This window comes from Camelus ferus, chromosome 1, assembly GCF_009834535.1.
Source record: "Camelus ferus isolate YT-003-E chromosome 1, BCGSAC_Cfer_1.0, whole genome shotgun sequence".
NCBI lineage: Eukaryota > Metazoa > Chordata > Mammalia > Artiodactyla > Camelidae > Camelus > Camelus ferus.
The window spans coordinates 101,499,229-101,513,853 of record NC_045696.1 but is presented as its reverse complement, the minus strand read 5'-3'; positions in this window follow the sequence as shown (position 1 = coordinate 101,513,853).

Below are 14,625 nucleotides of genomic sequence, written 5' to 3'. Positions count from 1 at the left end.
AGGTGTTGCTTGGATAATAAGCACAATGTTCATACATTAAAATTTTTTTGACAGCCTGTGTCTTTTTAAATGTAAGCAAATTTGTACTGTAAGTCTTGCAAAGCACTTGCCAATTATAAAAATTCATCCATTAGTGAATATTTGTTTTAAGTTTCTTTCATTTTTCCCTCCACAATTTATTTCCATTTAGCACAGATGTTCTCTAAAGAATTACAAGAGTTCCTGGAGTTTTTGCAAAGAAGATGATGTTGAGGTCTACATCATCAAACATTCATTGATTGCTGAAAATATAATCATCGACTCAATCAGTAAATTTCATTAAAAACCATACAGATAAGACAATTCAACTAACTCTCCTTTGAGCTCTACAGGAAAAAGAACATCTATTAAAAAAAAAAACAACTATCAGCCATGAATAAGTATCTTATCTTTATTCTGGTCTTTTTATAAGATTGTCTCTATTTCAAAAATTGTGTTAATTCATTCTGGGAAAATCTATAGTTTGATTATAAATGAACAGGTAAATTACCTGAAGTATGATATAAATTTTTGGAATTTAGAAATGTATTATTTTCTTTTTAAATTTCTCCTTTCATGATGGCTAAAGGAAGAGAACAAACAATGGTTTTTCCATCTTCTTGGAACAATTTATCTTGCAAAAGGTGTGATACAATCTTACACTTATTTTCTTTGGTATTCTGATGTGATTAGTCAACTTCTTTTATATGCAGAAGTGACAAAGGAATCTTTAGAGGATCATACTGTGCTCCATTTAAGACTTTGATTTTCTTTAAGCTTAAAAATTAGGCAAATTCTCTTGTTGGTTTAGCCTAAGAGGAGTATGTGTAAAGGATCTCATTTTTGCAAGGAATTGAAAGGTCAGAACAGTAAATCAAAGAACCACTTCTAAAGTTAAACATAATACATGTTTAACTCCCAGAAATGTCAAAAAGTGTCTTTCTCCAGCTATTGCAATAGATTGATTTGAATAATGTCAAAAATTGGTATTACAGCTAAACAGAATAATGCAAACATTGGAAATTCAGCATTCAAGAGCCGTAGCCTTCATTAGCTTACTCGGCATGCATTTATTGAGTTTTTCCACTGTGTAAAGGCCAGAGAGGCACCCAGGTGAATAAAGAACTGTACTGCTATGTGTTGCAGGTCACCCTACGTAAGGAACATGGAATCTACAGAAAGAGACATGACAATTCAATTGCAATGCAAGTCAAAAAGTAAGAACTAGTAACACATACATGCTTCTCATGTTTAGCAAATGAGAGGTAAAAATAATAAACATTGTAGAAGATCATAGGAGTGAAGACATTTCATGAAGGTATTTGAGCTTAGGTAAAATCACAGGCCAGCAATTGTGATTTTGGTCATTGGTCATTGGTAAGTGACATCATAACAACAGAATCTGGCCTGCTTCTGGCCTGTATCTGGCTTCTCTAAGCAGGGTTCCTTCACTCGGTCAGAAGTTCTGTTGTGTTCCTTTTCTGTAAGTAACAGGAAAACTTGTTTCTTCCCAGATCCATCCAAGCCGGGCAGTGAGGAACAATTTGTTCTGGTATTTCATAATAAAAGATACCATGGGAGAGTGTAATTTTGAGAACATTGAGTGAAGTATGCATTTTGTTCATTTGTTTGAAGAACTGCTATTTCAGTTAACAGGAAAGAGTTGAATTCAGTATGTGTATTTTTCTTGAGACACTCTCAAAAATTTCTGATTGACAGAAAAGAGCTGCCTGACAAGTTCCATTTTGGTAAAACTGGGTGGTAATAGTAGGACAGAGGGGCAAAACTTATCATAAGATGTTCGTTATATTAAAACATATGAAATTGCCTATAGAGACCACCATATTTAACCTCAAATATAGCAATTTAAAATTGAGCAACTGAGTAAATAGAACTCCTTTTATTTCATTTTTTGCCTGGAGCCCCTCAGCAAGGAATAACGTGATAGATGTCAGATATTCCAAAGTGTCACATGCTATGCCTTTTAACCAGGGTGTGTTGAGATGGTTAAATAGATTCTGTTGTCTTAGTGATCACTCAGCTCCAACCACAAATGCATAGACGTAGAAAATGAGTGAGGGAGATTTTCCTTAGAGAGACGATGGGCCAGCTGTGTGTTCTCTTTTCTATTGGGGCAGGGGGAGAACTGATTCTATTCAAGTAGGAGGGGCTTTAGGGGGACCTCCCAACCCACCTGTCTGGAGGGAGCCTGAGTGGAGCCATTTTGAAGGGAAATCCATCCAACGCAATTCTGGGGAGACACAGATCAGCAAGGGTCTGACTGTGGGTTCCCAGGCTGAGAATGGTGCAGGCTCCCTGTGCATTATAGGTATTCTAGTAGGAGTTGGTAAAGGGGGAATCTCAGAAACTCCCACAACAGCAATCTGTGAAAAATTCAGCTTGGACATGTGCCAGTCTCATAGGACAGGGACGTCATTTCACAAGTTATTCTATAGTGCCTTGTCTCTCCTTAGTTCCTACCCTGGAGAGGTCATCTGCTTCAATCTGTTGCATATGACACCATGCGAAAGCACAAAATGCATCAATAAATAGTTCTTATATTGTTTTATCTATACACAGAATAGATTATCTACCTAGAATGCTGAGAGTATGTGTGTGTGCGTGTGTGTGCGCTTGTGTGTGTTGTGTGTGTAGATACATACACAATGTTTTAAATTTCAAACAGAATTTTGCCACTGACATATATATAGAAGCTGTCTTCACGTAGTAACAGATGTTACTGTAAGACAGGAATTGGATTGCCTCACCTAGGGTTTTCTTTCACTATCTCTTGCTTTCACTCTTGCTTTCATTTTTTCATTTTCCCTCTCTCTCTCCCTATTGCTCTTTTATTTTTCTACTTGTTTTCTGAGCCACTTACTAGGCGACCCCTTCCTGTGGGAGGTTTAGGCTTCGCTGAGGGACCCCAGCCTGCCTGCCACTCCTCTGACCAGGCTGTTAGATTTCTAACAGATGTTCCAGTGTTGCTTAAGTTTGCTTCACCTTTTCCCTAAGAATTCCCCTCCTCCCACTAAATGACCCCCACCCCCAACCCTCTCCTTTTATTTCCTCCATCATCTTCAGAGGGAAGAGTTCTTACCTGCACAGGAACGCCTTATCTTTTCAGAAAGCTTTGCTGTGGCTAGACTTAAGTAAAACAAAATATTCATTAATTGAGATGATCTTTTAGGATACCTCGAGGAATGTCCAGTAGATGTAAAATAAAGGTAACATTTACAAGGCTCCTGAATGTATACAGTTTCCATAACAATATGGTTCCACATTACGAACACAAAATGTTTTCATCTGTTGAGATCTGACAGTATGAGTCATATGATACCTCATGTGAGTTCTCTGACCTTCACTTCTGATTCATTTACTTACTCCATGTGACTGATTCTTCACATCACTTTGAATTTCACCTTTACTGTGATTCTAGTTGTCATGACTGTAACACATCTGAAAATTGTTTATGCCGAATTAAGTCCACTAAAAATAGTCATAGAAAACACACACACACACACACACACACTCAACAAATTGCCTAGATATTCAGGAGAATATGGTTTCATGGCTGGAAGCCCAGTTTATTCATAAGAAAAAGGCAAGGGCACAGATAACTACTTTTATGAATAAAATGATCTTAACAGAAGCTACCGTTAAAGTATCATTTCCCAATTTTTCTTGCATAATGTCTGTAGAAGATGGTGATTGTGTCACTGTCCACTCTCCTGAAGCATCCGCACCTCAGGGCATCTGTAACTCATTCCCCGCACTTGGGGTTGAAGGCTCTGCTTCAGGGATTATTGCCAGGACTGGCTTCATTTCAAGTTTTTATAAGTGATCGGGAAGATGAAGTGCCCAGTAAAATCTTCAAGTTCACAGATGGACACTAAGCTTCTCTGGGTAATTAAATGTCAAGCTGATAAGGATAAACTGTAGAAAAATCTTTCCTGCTTGCCTGTGAGGTCGACACAAAGATGAACTTCACCTTGGATGTGTGACTGTTGTAGAATAATAAAAAAAATAATACAAACCAAATTTTATATGATGATGCCCCCTGAGCACCAGTGATGACCCATGATAAAATGTGAGAGTTCTTACTGTCTTCTACTCCTGGAGACATCCACCTGAAGTCTGTGGTGACACAAACAGTTATTACAATTCTGTGAATCATCAGAGAGGTCGTGCAAATGACACAAAAACATCAGTAGCACCTCAAACAATTTTTTAATTAAGTTTTTTTTTTCAGTTGAAGTATAGTTGATTTAAATGTGTTAGTTTCTGGTTTACAGCAAAGTGATTCAGTTACACATATATATGTAAGTATATATATTCTTTTGCATATTCTTCTCCATTATGATTTATTACAAGATACTGAACATAGTTCCCTGTGCTATACAGTAGGGCCTTGTTGTTCATCTGTTCTATTTTTGAGGGGAGTTAGGTTTATTTATTTATTTTTTTTATGGAGGGACTGGGGATTGAGCCCAGGACCTAATCCATGCTAACCATGCATTCTGCCACTGGGCCATACCCTCCCCCTCAAACACTTTTTTATATTTTATCTAGTTTAGTCCTCAAAAAAATTCTGTGTGAGAGTTTTTAATGCCTTTTGCAAATGAGGAAAGTGAGGCTCAATAAGTGATTGGTTCTTGCATCAAGGTCTAGGCTCCTGCAATTAGGTCTAGATGCTGTCTCTAAAGAAAATGGAAGTGAAAAGTGTTCAGACATGGACTTTTCAAATAAGAATTGGGGAATTAGAAGAACAAACTAAGGAAAGAAGGAGATTTCTATAGATGCATATATTTTTAAAATAAGAAATCTTTGGTATGGAAAAATGACTTGCATACTGAGTATAATATGGCTTGAGTAAAGTTCTAGAATTCTAGATATGTCTAGGAAATGGTGTGATGCTTCAAAATGGTATATTAGTTTGCTAAGGCTGCAATAACAAAGCACACAAAATAAGTGGCTTAAGCAACAGAAATTTATTGTCTTACAATTCTGGAGACTAGAAGTCCAAAATCAAGGTGTCAGCAGAGTTGACGTTTTCCAGAGGCTGTGAAGGAAGGATCTCTTCCAGGCCTCCTTTTCCTATGTTTCTTCACATTTTCTTTCCCCTATGCATGTTGCCTCTGTATTCATATTTCCTTTTTCTATAAGGACACCAGTCATACTGGATTAGGGTCCCTGCAATACCTCATCTTAATTATATCTGCAATGACCCCATTTCCAAAGAAGGTTATATTCTGAGATACTAGGAGTTAGGCTTCAATACACAGATGGTTAGTGGGGTGCACAATTCAACCCATTCCAATTGGCAAGGAAGCCCTGGACAGTGGGTGATACATTTATGAAAGTTATTGCTTTGAATAAAAACAAGACCTAAAGACTTTATATGTCAGTGAAAAACAGAGCACCCTGAAAACGTTAAGCCAACAAAAAGATGTGTGTGGTGGTGTGAGGGGGTCCTGACAGAACCTTAGCATCATAATATTGGAGAGTTGTGGGAAGCCACAGAGATCACTGTTTTTACACAGTTGAGAAATATCCAGAAAGAAGAGTCTCTTCTCTTGTCTAACAACAACATAATCAATTGATTTTATCCAATAGGCACTAGCAGTGCTATTTATTTATGCCTTTTTTTTTCATCCCAGTAAAGATTAAACCCCAAATGTTTAAAAATGTGGTTTACCACACAGCCCAAATAATCTCAACTCTTTGAATCTATAACAAAAACTTGTCTTGATTTTCTCTTTTAGATTAAAATCAAAACAAAAACATTTAGACAAGTTTATACTAGATACATTAATCCTGGTAACAGTTTCTAAAATGGAACTCAACCACATTTCTCCATGAAATTGAACAAGCACTTCAATTAAGGTTTGTTTTATTCAGGGTGCATTCAACCCTATGTCACAATGTTACGTGTTACAGATATCACAATGGACTAAGAGATATCTTAAGATATGTAGTTTAATCATCTTTAATGTATAAAGGCAAGAGATGAAATGATGAAGAAAGGCAAATTATCATTCCATTTATTTATTACTGCATCCATCCTCTCAAGGCAGAGTCTTTCCTAAAAACTGACCTTTAATATAGTCTTAATCATGATGGTACCTTGTGCATGTGCCTGCACTATGACTGTTTTGTTAAGGTTATTGTCCATGAAACTGTGGCCTTTAAAATGCCTCCACAATTATTTTCAGTTTATACTGATCCTCTGAGTCCATAGCTGAATAGATTTGGTCCTTGTCTTCTCTAGCCTTAGGTCCCTTGGCTGGTCCCTGGAGAGCCTAGTGGCTGGAGTTTGATTGACAGCTTCAGCAATACAAGGCACACCTCACCAGCACCTGGGAAGTAGTGATATGTAAATGAAGTTCCCAGTTTTTAAATGTAAATACCCTTGGGCTTTTCAACAAAGGATCGCCTAACTTGACTTTTGCTATGTGGATCAGGGAAGAAACTGAAATTGTAGACACCAGTTTGCAATACCTTTTAAAATAAGAGTGATGACTTGAGCCCATGCGCTGAACGCAATTTTTATTTGGCCTAGAATATCTGAATCCAAGTGTATGACACAGAGAGGATTGCAGTGAGTGAGGTGCAGTGGTGAAGGCCATCAGCAAGGGTCAAGGTGGAAAGGGATCTGTCCCCAAGATAAAAAGGTGGGAGATTTTCCCTCTGAGTATCTAAGGGAGGAAACTCTGAATCATTTGAAAGAGACCATGAAATGCTACTGCTATTTTTTAAAATACCATGGAATTTTATTCCATAAAATTGGAATATAGAAAGAATAAAACAAATTCTTTATTGTCACAATATATTTTTACCAATATGCACACAATCCAAACACAACTAGTTAACATTTTGATCGGTTTCTTCCCAGGCTCTGCATGTGCTATACACATTTGTGATTATGTGTTTCTCAATAGTCCAGTCAAATTATCTAAATTTTTTAAATCTTGATTTTTCTATCAAGTACCTAGTATCTTTTTATGTTCACACTGTATCTATACTCATTTCTGACTACTTTTTAAATGTTGATGTTTCCCACAATTCTGGTTTGGACTCTTCTTTTTTTCTACTTTTTGTAATCTCCCAGCTCTTTCTCACTTCTTTTATCAGAACAACTACCCCCTAAACACTTACAAGTCACAAATCTATATTTTACATTTCAGACTCACAACTATTAACTCTTTATTAATGAATGAATTAATTGATTATTAATGAGTTAACTAATTAAATCATTCAGATCTTAGCATGTGTTGGGTGGTGTTCTGAGTACTGGGGTCTTAACCTGGAAAATGGTGGTTGGATACAATGGAAGACGGTGAGAACTGACGCAAGGGTTTGAAAGCCATGAAAAGTCTACAATTTGAAGGTTCTAAAATAAAAAAAAAAAAAAAAGTAAGCATTTGGACATTTAGTCCCAGTCTACATTATGTACCCCTATTAGCAGTCTTGTGAAATGTGACAATGAATATACGTATGTTCATGTATAACTGGAAAATTGTGCTCTACACTGGAATTTGACACAACATTATAAAATGACTATAACACAATTTAAAAAAAAAACAGTCTTGTGGCTCTCTGCTTATAACAATCATCAGAGGTAAAGTTAACAGTTATTGGAGTGATTTGTGTGTGTCTGTGTGTGTCTGTATTAGTTTTTTGTTGCAGCTGTGATAAATTACTAATTTGTGTAAGCCAATTACACTTAGTGGCTTAAAATAACTCAGAATTCCTGTTGTATAGTTCTGTAGATCAGAAGTCCGACGCAAACCTCACTGCCCTAAGATCAAGGTGTTGGCAGGGTGCCTTCCTTTCTGCCTGTTCTAGAGGAGAACCCATTTCTTTGCCTTTTCCTCTTCTGGAGCTGCCTGCTTTCCTTGGCTTATGGTTTCTTTCCTCAGTCTTCAAAACCACAACATGGGCCAAGTCCTTCTCACACTGCCATCTCCCCGGTTGTCTTTCCCACAGTTATGTATCCTTGTGATTACACTGAGACCACCTGGATAGTCCAAGATAATCTCCTTGTTTTAAAGTCAGCTGACTGGCAACCTTAATTCTATCTTCTGCTTTAATTTTCCTTTGCCATGTGACTAACATATTTACAGGTTCTGGGGAGTAGAAGGTGGACATCTTTGGTGGGCCATTATTCTGTTGAACACAGTGTTTCTTCTTCGACCTGTGAATTTCATGTAGGAGACTCTGTACCCACTCTTCCTTTCTTCCTTAATAACAGAAGCTTGGTTTTATTCAGTGTGGCAATTGTCCAGCTAATAAAATGCAGTATCCTGGTCTCCACTATAGTACAGAAGCAAAACATGGCAGTTCTGGTGAATGAGTTATAAAGGGATGTCTACTGAGTACTTTCTGCAGAGACTTTACTTTCCTAGTAAGAAATATTACCCCTCCTTTCCTTGTATCCCTACCTTGAAGTCTAAAGAACAGTCATCTTTTGGCCAAGAATGATAGGAATGAGTACACCGAGGGTTCTGCATTAAGGCAAAGAGGTAAGAATATGGAAAGAATCATGGAACCGCTGATGACATTATTTAGCTGACATACTGTATCATCCAAGACTTGCCACTTCTTGTACTGGAGAAAAAAAAATTTATTACATACTTGGCTACTATAGCAGGGCTTTTGGTTACTAGCAGCCAAATGAAATCTTGCTTCATAGCTTACATGAGAGCAGGCATCTTTTCTATCTTGTTTACTCCTGTACAAAAAGCTTGGGGGGAAACAGAACATTTGTTAGGGACCTAATAAATGTTTCTTAAGCTTCTCTTGAGATTTTGACTTTTGATCTGCATTTACTGTACAAGTAGGCATTAACAAGGTTAAGAAGGAAGGGTGAGTAGGTCATCCAAAACAAAGTGCATTTGTTAATGTTCTGAAGTGGGAGTGCAGTTGTATTTAGGGAAGTAACAGAAAGTGCTATGATTGCAAAATAAGAGAGGAGAAACTGCACAATAATAGGCTAGCTGAGCCCTGTGAGATCCGTAGGCACAGGCTCACCATAGACCACATTAAGAATTTTCTTTTTTTAATCATAAGAGCACTGATCAGAGATTGAAAGATTTTAGGTGAGGTTATCATATGCCTGTGTTTGAAGGTTCTTTTAGGCTACTGTGTGAAGAAAGGCAGCTGAATGCTTTGAGAGAGATTGGGAGAGTATGGAAATTGTCCAAGTGAGAGGTGATGACAGCCGATGATCCTAGAAATGGATGGATTGGAGAGACATTAGGAGGTTAGAGTGGCCGGAAGTAGCGCTTGACTGGATGTGGGGGAAGGAGGGACGTGTCGGATGAACTCTTAGGTCTCTGATAATGTACATGGGACGGTCGTGGAGTTGTTCCTGTGGCAGTAACATCCTGGCATTGCTCTGTTGAAGATACCATAACTCAGGATTTTTTGTTGAGTGTTCACCATGTAGCAAGGCAGTAAGTGCACAGAACATGAATCTATTATTTGAATACTTCAGAGCCTAGGATGAGGTACAAGTGGGGACTAGTGGCTGGAGTTTGGGCTGTGTAAGGCCCAAATTCCACCTCCAGGAATTATTTCTTCATTTTCATACCTGTACTTATTGAGGGCACTTCTTCAGGAGCTGTAGGCATGAAGATGAACACCCTGCCCTCAGTGAGCCCAGAATCTAGTGCAGAGCTTTTTCTTGTGATACATGAACGGGTCACAGGTAAGGTGAGCCCACCCCGCCACCCCAGCTCTCAGCACAGGCAAGCTCCTCCACCGACACCACCAGTGTGGGGTGCACACGTATGTGCTTCCATGTGTGCTCTGTGGAAATTTTAGGATTTTCTAGCCTTGGAGACAAGTTGGACATATATAGATAATAAGAATAACTACAATACAATGTAATGATGTAACAAGAGAATATAAAGCAATAAGTTTTAAAATTGCTATCATATAATGATGGAATAAGAGACTATAAGGTAATAATTTTTTAAATTGTTAGGGAGATGGTTTGGGTGACATTGCAAAAGCAAGCATGCTTCAGGAAGCTGGAAGACTTGGTCCCCATCCTTCTGGAAGCTTCAAGCCTGAATGTTCTGTTTGAGTTTCAACTATAAAATTGCTCATTTGTTTTTTCAGTAACTGCTTACTTTTTCCAGCAAAAAATAAATAAATAAATAACATGAAGCATCTTCCCTCGTACTTTATCAGCTGATGAATTTTGAAAATACAGTACCTAGAGAATAGATGGCAGTGTAAGGGTTTGTCTCTGCACTCTCTTCCCCTCTGGGTAAGAAATGGGTTTGGAGAGGTGATGCAGTTTCTCATTAAGTCGAACGTGGGTGTTTTCCTGAAGTGATATCACACTCTTTCAGTTATTTACTTCCTTCAGCTTTGAAAGTTTAAGTTACAGCTCTCTCAGAGCTTCCAGTGCTTTTTAGTCAAAGAATTATCCTTGTATAGCTCCAAGAACTGTATGTTTGCCTGTTAGAATTCATTGTTTTCCACCACAGATTTGCTGTATCTATCAAATAACATTGTTTTAAATTTTTTGGTACATAAGCACTTTATAAAATTTGTAGGACTGTATTGTTTTGCCACCTTTTTTTGTTCTTCACTCAAGGAAGAATGGAAGGTCAAATAAAATGACCATTTGTTAAATCCAACTTCCAGCACGTTCGTTCTATGAAACTTTCAATAGATTCCAAGGGGTTTTAAATTGTGATTTGGAGTTGAATTCAAATAGGTAAGAGGATCTCTTGGAGTGACTGCAACAGTTGAACTTGAAATTGGGTCTAGAAACTCATCTGGTCTACTGCATGGCTAAAGGTGAAAATAAATGTGAAGCTATTTATAACATAATTAATAACATCCACAGACGTTGAGCTATTCTCAGACTCCTCCGAATCTGTCATGTCAGCGGTTGGAAACAATGTCAAACTCCGTTACTACCTTTTCCAAAGCCACGGTTGTATTATTACCCCCAAGAGATTTTAATAATGAGGATTCAGCCTGGGCTTCAAAGCCCATGTCTAAGCCCCCCTTACCCTTCCTTGGGGTGCTTAAATCACAAATGGAGCTTTTCTAGACTTTTAGCGCTGAGCACTAAAACCATTCTTCCGTTTCACAAATGTACCACGTAGGCTTTTATACACAATCACTATGATAGAACTTCTAACCACATCAGCCTACTGTTATAATCAAGCTTTTTGTGATAAGAGTGTTTTAGGCCATCTTGACAAATGCTTGTAATTATAATAGTTATCACATAGAGCACTCAGTATCCTCGAAGGGATTTAAGTATACGATAGAATCTTCCTTTTAACAGAGTTTATCATCCAGCAGATTTCCATTCTTATGTATGGAAAGTGCATTTTAGATACATAAAACCACCATAAATGAGCTCTTAACTTTGTCAACGGCTGTAGTAATCAAGCCCCTTTCTTTCCGAAGTATTTAAACTATCTCATTAAGTATACTTCTAGAAGATATAATGACATTCCTCCACATAAGCAAAGAGAATGTCTTGCATTTATATCCTTTCTTATTAGACTCCAGAGTTTTAGAAGTTTGGTCACTGGGATAATTAGGCAGCCAGTCCCCCTCAACCCCCTTTGCCTGCCTGTCAAGGCTAATGGCTGGAGAAAGAGAATTTGCTAAATTGAGAAAGTTGCTATGGGGCTGGAGGGGAGTGTTGGACAAAAGTAAGCAAGTTTACAACCTGTCACCCTCTTAAAGGCTCTGAGGAATAATTTATGAGCTCTTGAAGCTAATGTCAGTGGCGTGGCCTAGAAACACAGGCATTTCTTATGGAAGTCCTAAAACATTTATCTGATGATTTAAAAATATGGCAGAGTTTGACTAGAATGTTCCACTGAGGTTCTCAAGCAGTTTCAGAGTAAGAACACGCAGTGTGCAGGCCCTGTTTAGCTCCTGGCCTGAGCATATTTTAGGTATTGGGTCCAGCTGGTCTTCCACCTGAATTTCAGTTTGTGGGGCCAACACTGTTGTTCAGAATTTCTGATTCTTCTCCCACATTTCAGAGTTTGGGGATCTAAGACTGCTGTTCAGTATTTCGGCATTTACTATAGCAGGTGATGAATGTAAGCTGTGATGCAAAGGAATGAGATGTCCATGTTTTGTGGAATCAGACATCACTTTATTGTTTTCTTTTGACCTAAGACAATCTTGACCTCCATCCTCTACTGCAGTGCTCTTTCATAGATATAGATCTGTCATGGGGGATGGGGTAAAATACTGATTTAAAAGGTCAAAATAAAGCAATAAAGTAATAATGATTACATATATACCTACATTGCATGTGTGTATTACATGTATACATATATGTTATATTTATGTGTGTGTGTATATATGTGTATGTATGTTCACACACGTACATACACACAGGTTTAAACAGCAAAAGCAAATTTAAAAGTGCTGGCTCATTTTTATTTTCAATAAAATAATGATAAATAGTGAACTATGAATCTGTCCTTTTTGTAGTCATCTTTTCATCCTGATGCTCTCAGACTCCAAAATCAATGTTAAACTACTAAGCTTATGAGGTTGTCGTTCCAGTAGAACAGAAGTCCTGTAAGAAGAGCTGCCCCCTCACGTCGACTCCGTTACCATCTTGTGTGTGCCTCTCGTGGCGTGCGCTTATTTACTGCAAATAGCGGTGGCACCGCCATAAATCCGTATGACTGTTTTGCTTTTCACGGTCTGGGGAAATGGCAAAATCAAAGCCAAATGAATTGGGTGGTACTGAGATGCTGATGGTATTTGTAAAGGGCACAGGCATATTTTGTGCTGAGTAATGTGTGGGCCGTTATCTGTTGTCAGGGCCACTGGAAGACTGATGTCTTTTCATTGAGAGCAGCTTTTATCCTAGGGGAACAATCAAAATGAGAAAATCAAAAGCCTCCTGTAAGTGGAAGCAGCTTCTCTCTAATTTGATGAGCTGTGACATCAGTGTGGACCGGGTCAGCAGTTCTTCTCCTTACTGTGTGGAATATTCCATGCAGTTTTCTTTCCGTATAAACACATTGAAATAGTCCAGTGTGCACTTTTAAGTTCTTCTTTTGCTATTAGCTGTCTCTGGATGGAACACAATGTGGTCTTTCTTGTTTGATTGTTCTGGGAACATCAGCAGATAACTTTCTCAAAACCTTAAAGACGCCTGCTCTTTTTGGTATCTTGAGGGGTAGATACTAGTGAGATGAGTATTCAAATCCTGAGCACATCTCAATTTGTTGTCACTGCCAAGTCTCAGTAAGTGTCCAGGTTGCCATCCCTGCTAAGCACAACCCTCTCTCCATGGACAGAGGCCCTCAGTATATTTTAATAATTCTTTTTTTGGGGGTGGCAGTAATTAGGTTTATTTCTTTCTTTATGTTTAGAGGTACTGGGGATTGAACCCAGGACCTTGTGTATGCTAGGCATGCACTTTACCACTGAGCTATACCCTCCCCCTCCTCTCAGTATATTTTCCATTTGTTCCTTGGTTCTAAGACTCTGCTAACCCTGTAAACTTTCATTAGGTTCATTTCACAAAATTAAATTCTTCTTTGTAATACTCAGACTCCTAGCTGCAGGGCTGCCCTAGAGCTGACAGCCAAGTGTCCTGTGACCACACTGCTTGGAGGGAAACAGACAAAACAATGTTGAGAAATTGTGTGGCTCCATGTTGTTTGGCATCAGATCCTCACTGTGATCAGAACTGAAAAGTGTGTCAGTGCTTGTCCTCATTCTGCTGCTCAGCATAGTGCTTCTGACAAGCAAGGCTTCATCACAGAAGTAGATTTGAGAAGAACTCGTGCAGTACACTGTACCTCCATAAATCAAAGAACAGGGCTGCCCAGATCCTCCTATTTAGGAATAAATGGAATTGAGAATGAAATGCCTTGTAATGAACACTTAGCTGAAAAGGTTAGCAACTGGGATAGGGAGTGGGAGATGATAGAATGAGGACTGGGTGATTTATTAAATTGACAAAATCCCTAATTTTGCAATTTAACACCATTTCCCTTTGTTCTGCTCTCAGTAGAGACGGAGAACAGCTGGTTAGTACCACCTGTGTAAGAATCCATCATATTCTTGAATACCATTAATAAATTTTCCCACAGCCTTTTCAGCCTTAGAAAAAGATCAGTTCCTTTCATCTTTCCAAAGTGGTAAATCAAGCCACCAGTCCAGGGATTCAAAATGTTTTCTGAGGATGGTTTGTTTCTTAGGCTAGAACCCAGAACAGAAACTTTCTCAACTGATTGGTGAGGTGGGGGGCGTTTACTGTCTGGATGGAAGTGGAAATAACAAAGACAGGAATCCTGACTATGCTTAAGAAAACCCAATCCCTTGAGCCTCATCAGAAGAACAGAAATCCTAATCTGCCCAGGCTTTGAGGGGGATGGCTACTGAAAGGCTATTAAGATCCAAAGCCACTCTGGGTGGATTATCATTGTGCCTTCCGGCAGCTGAGTGTGGCAGTCTTTTATGTTTGGGTGCCATTAATTTTATACAGCTATTAACACAACTTGGCTACTCCTATCTGCAGCTGCTTCTATGATTCACTGAGCAACTGTTTTTTTTATTTGCTACTAGTAAAATTTCCAAAGTGTT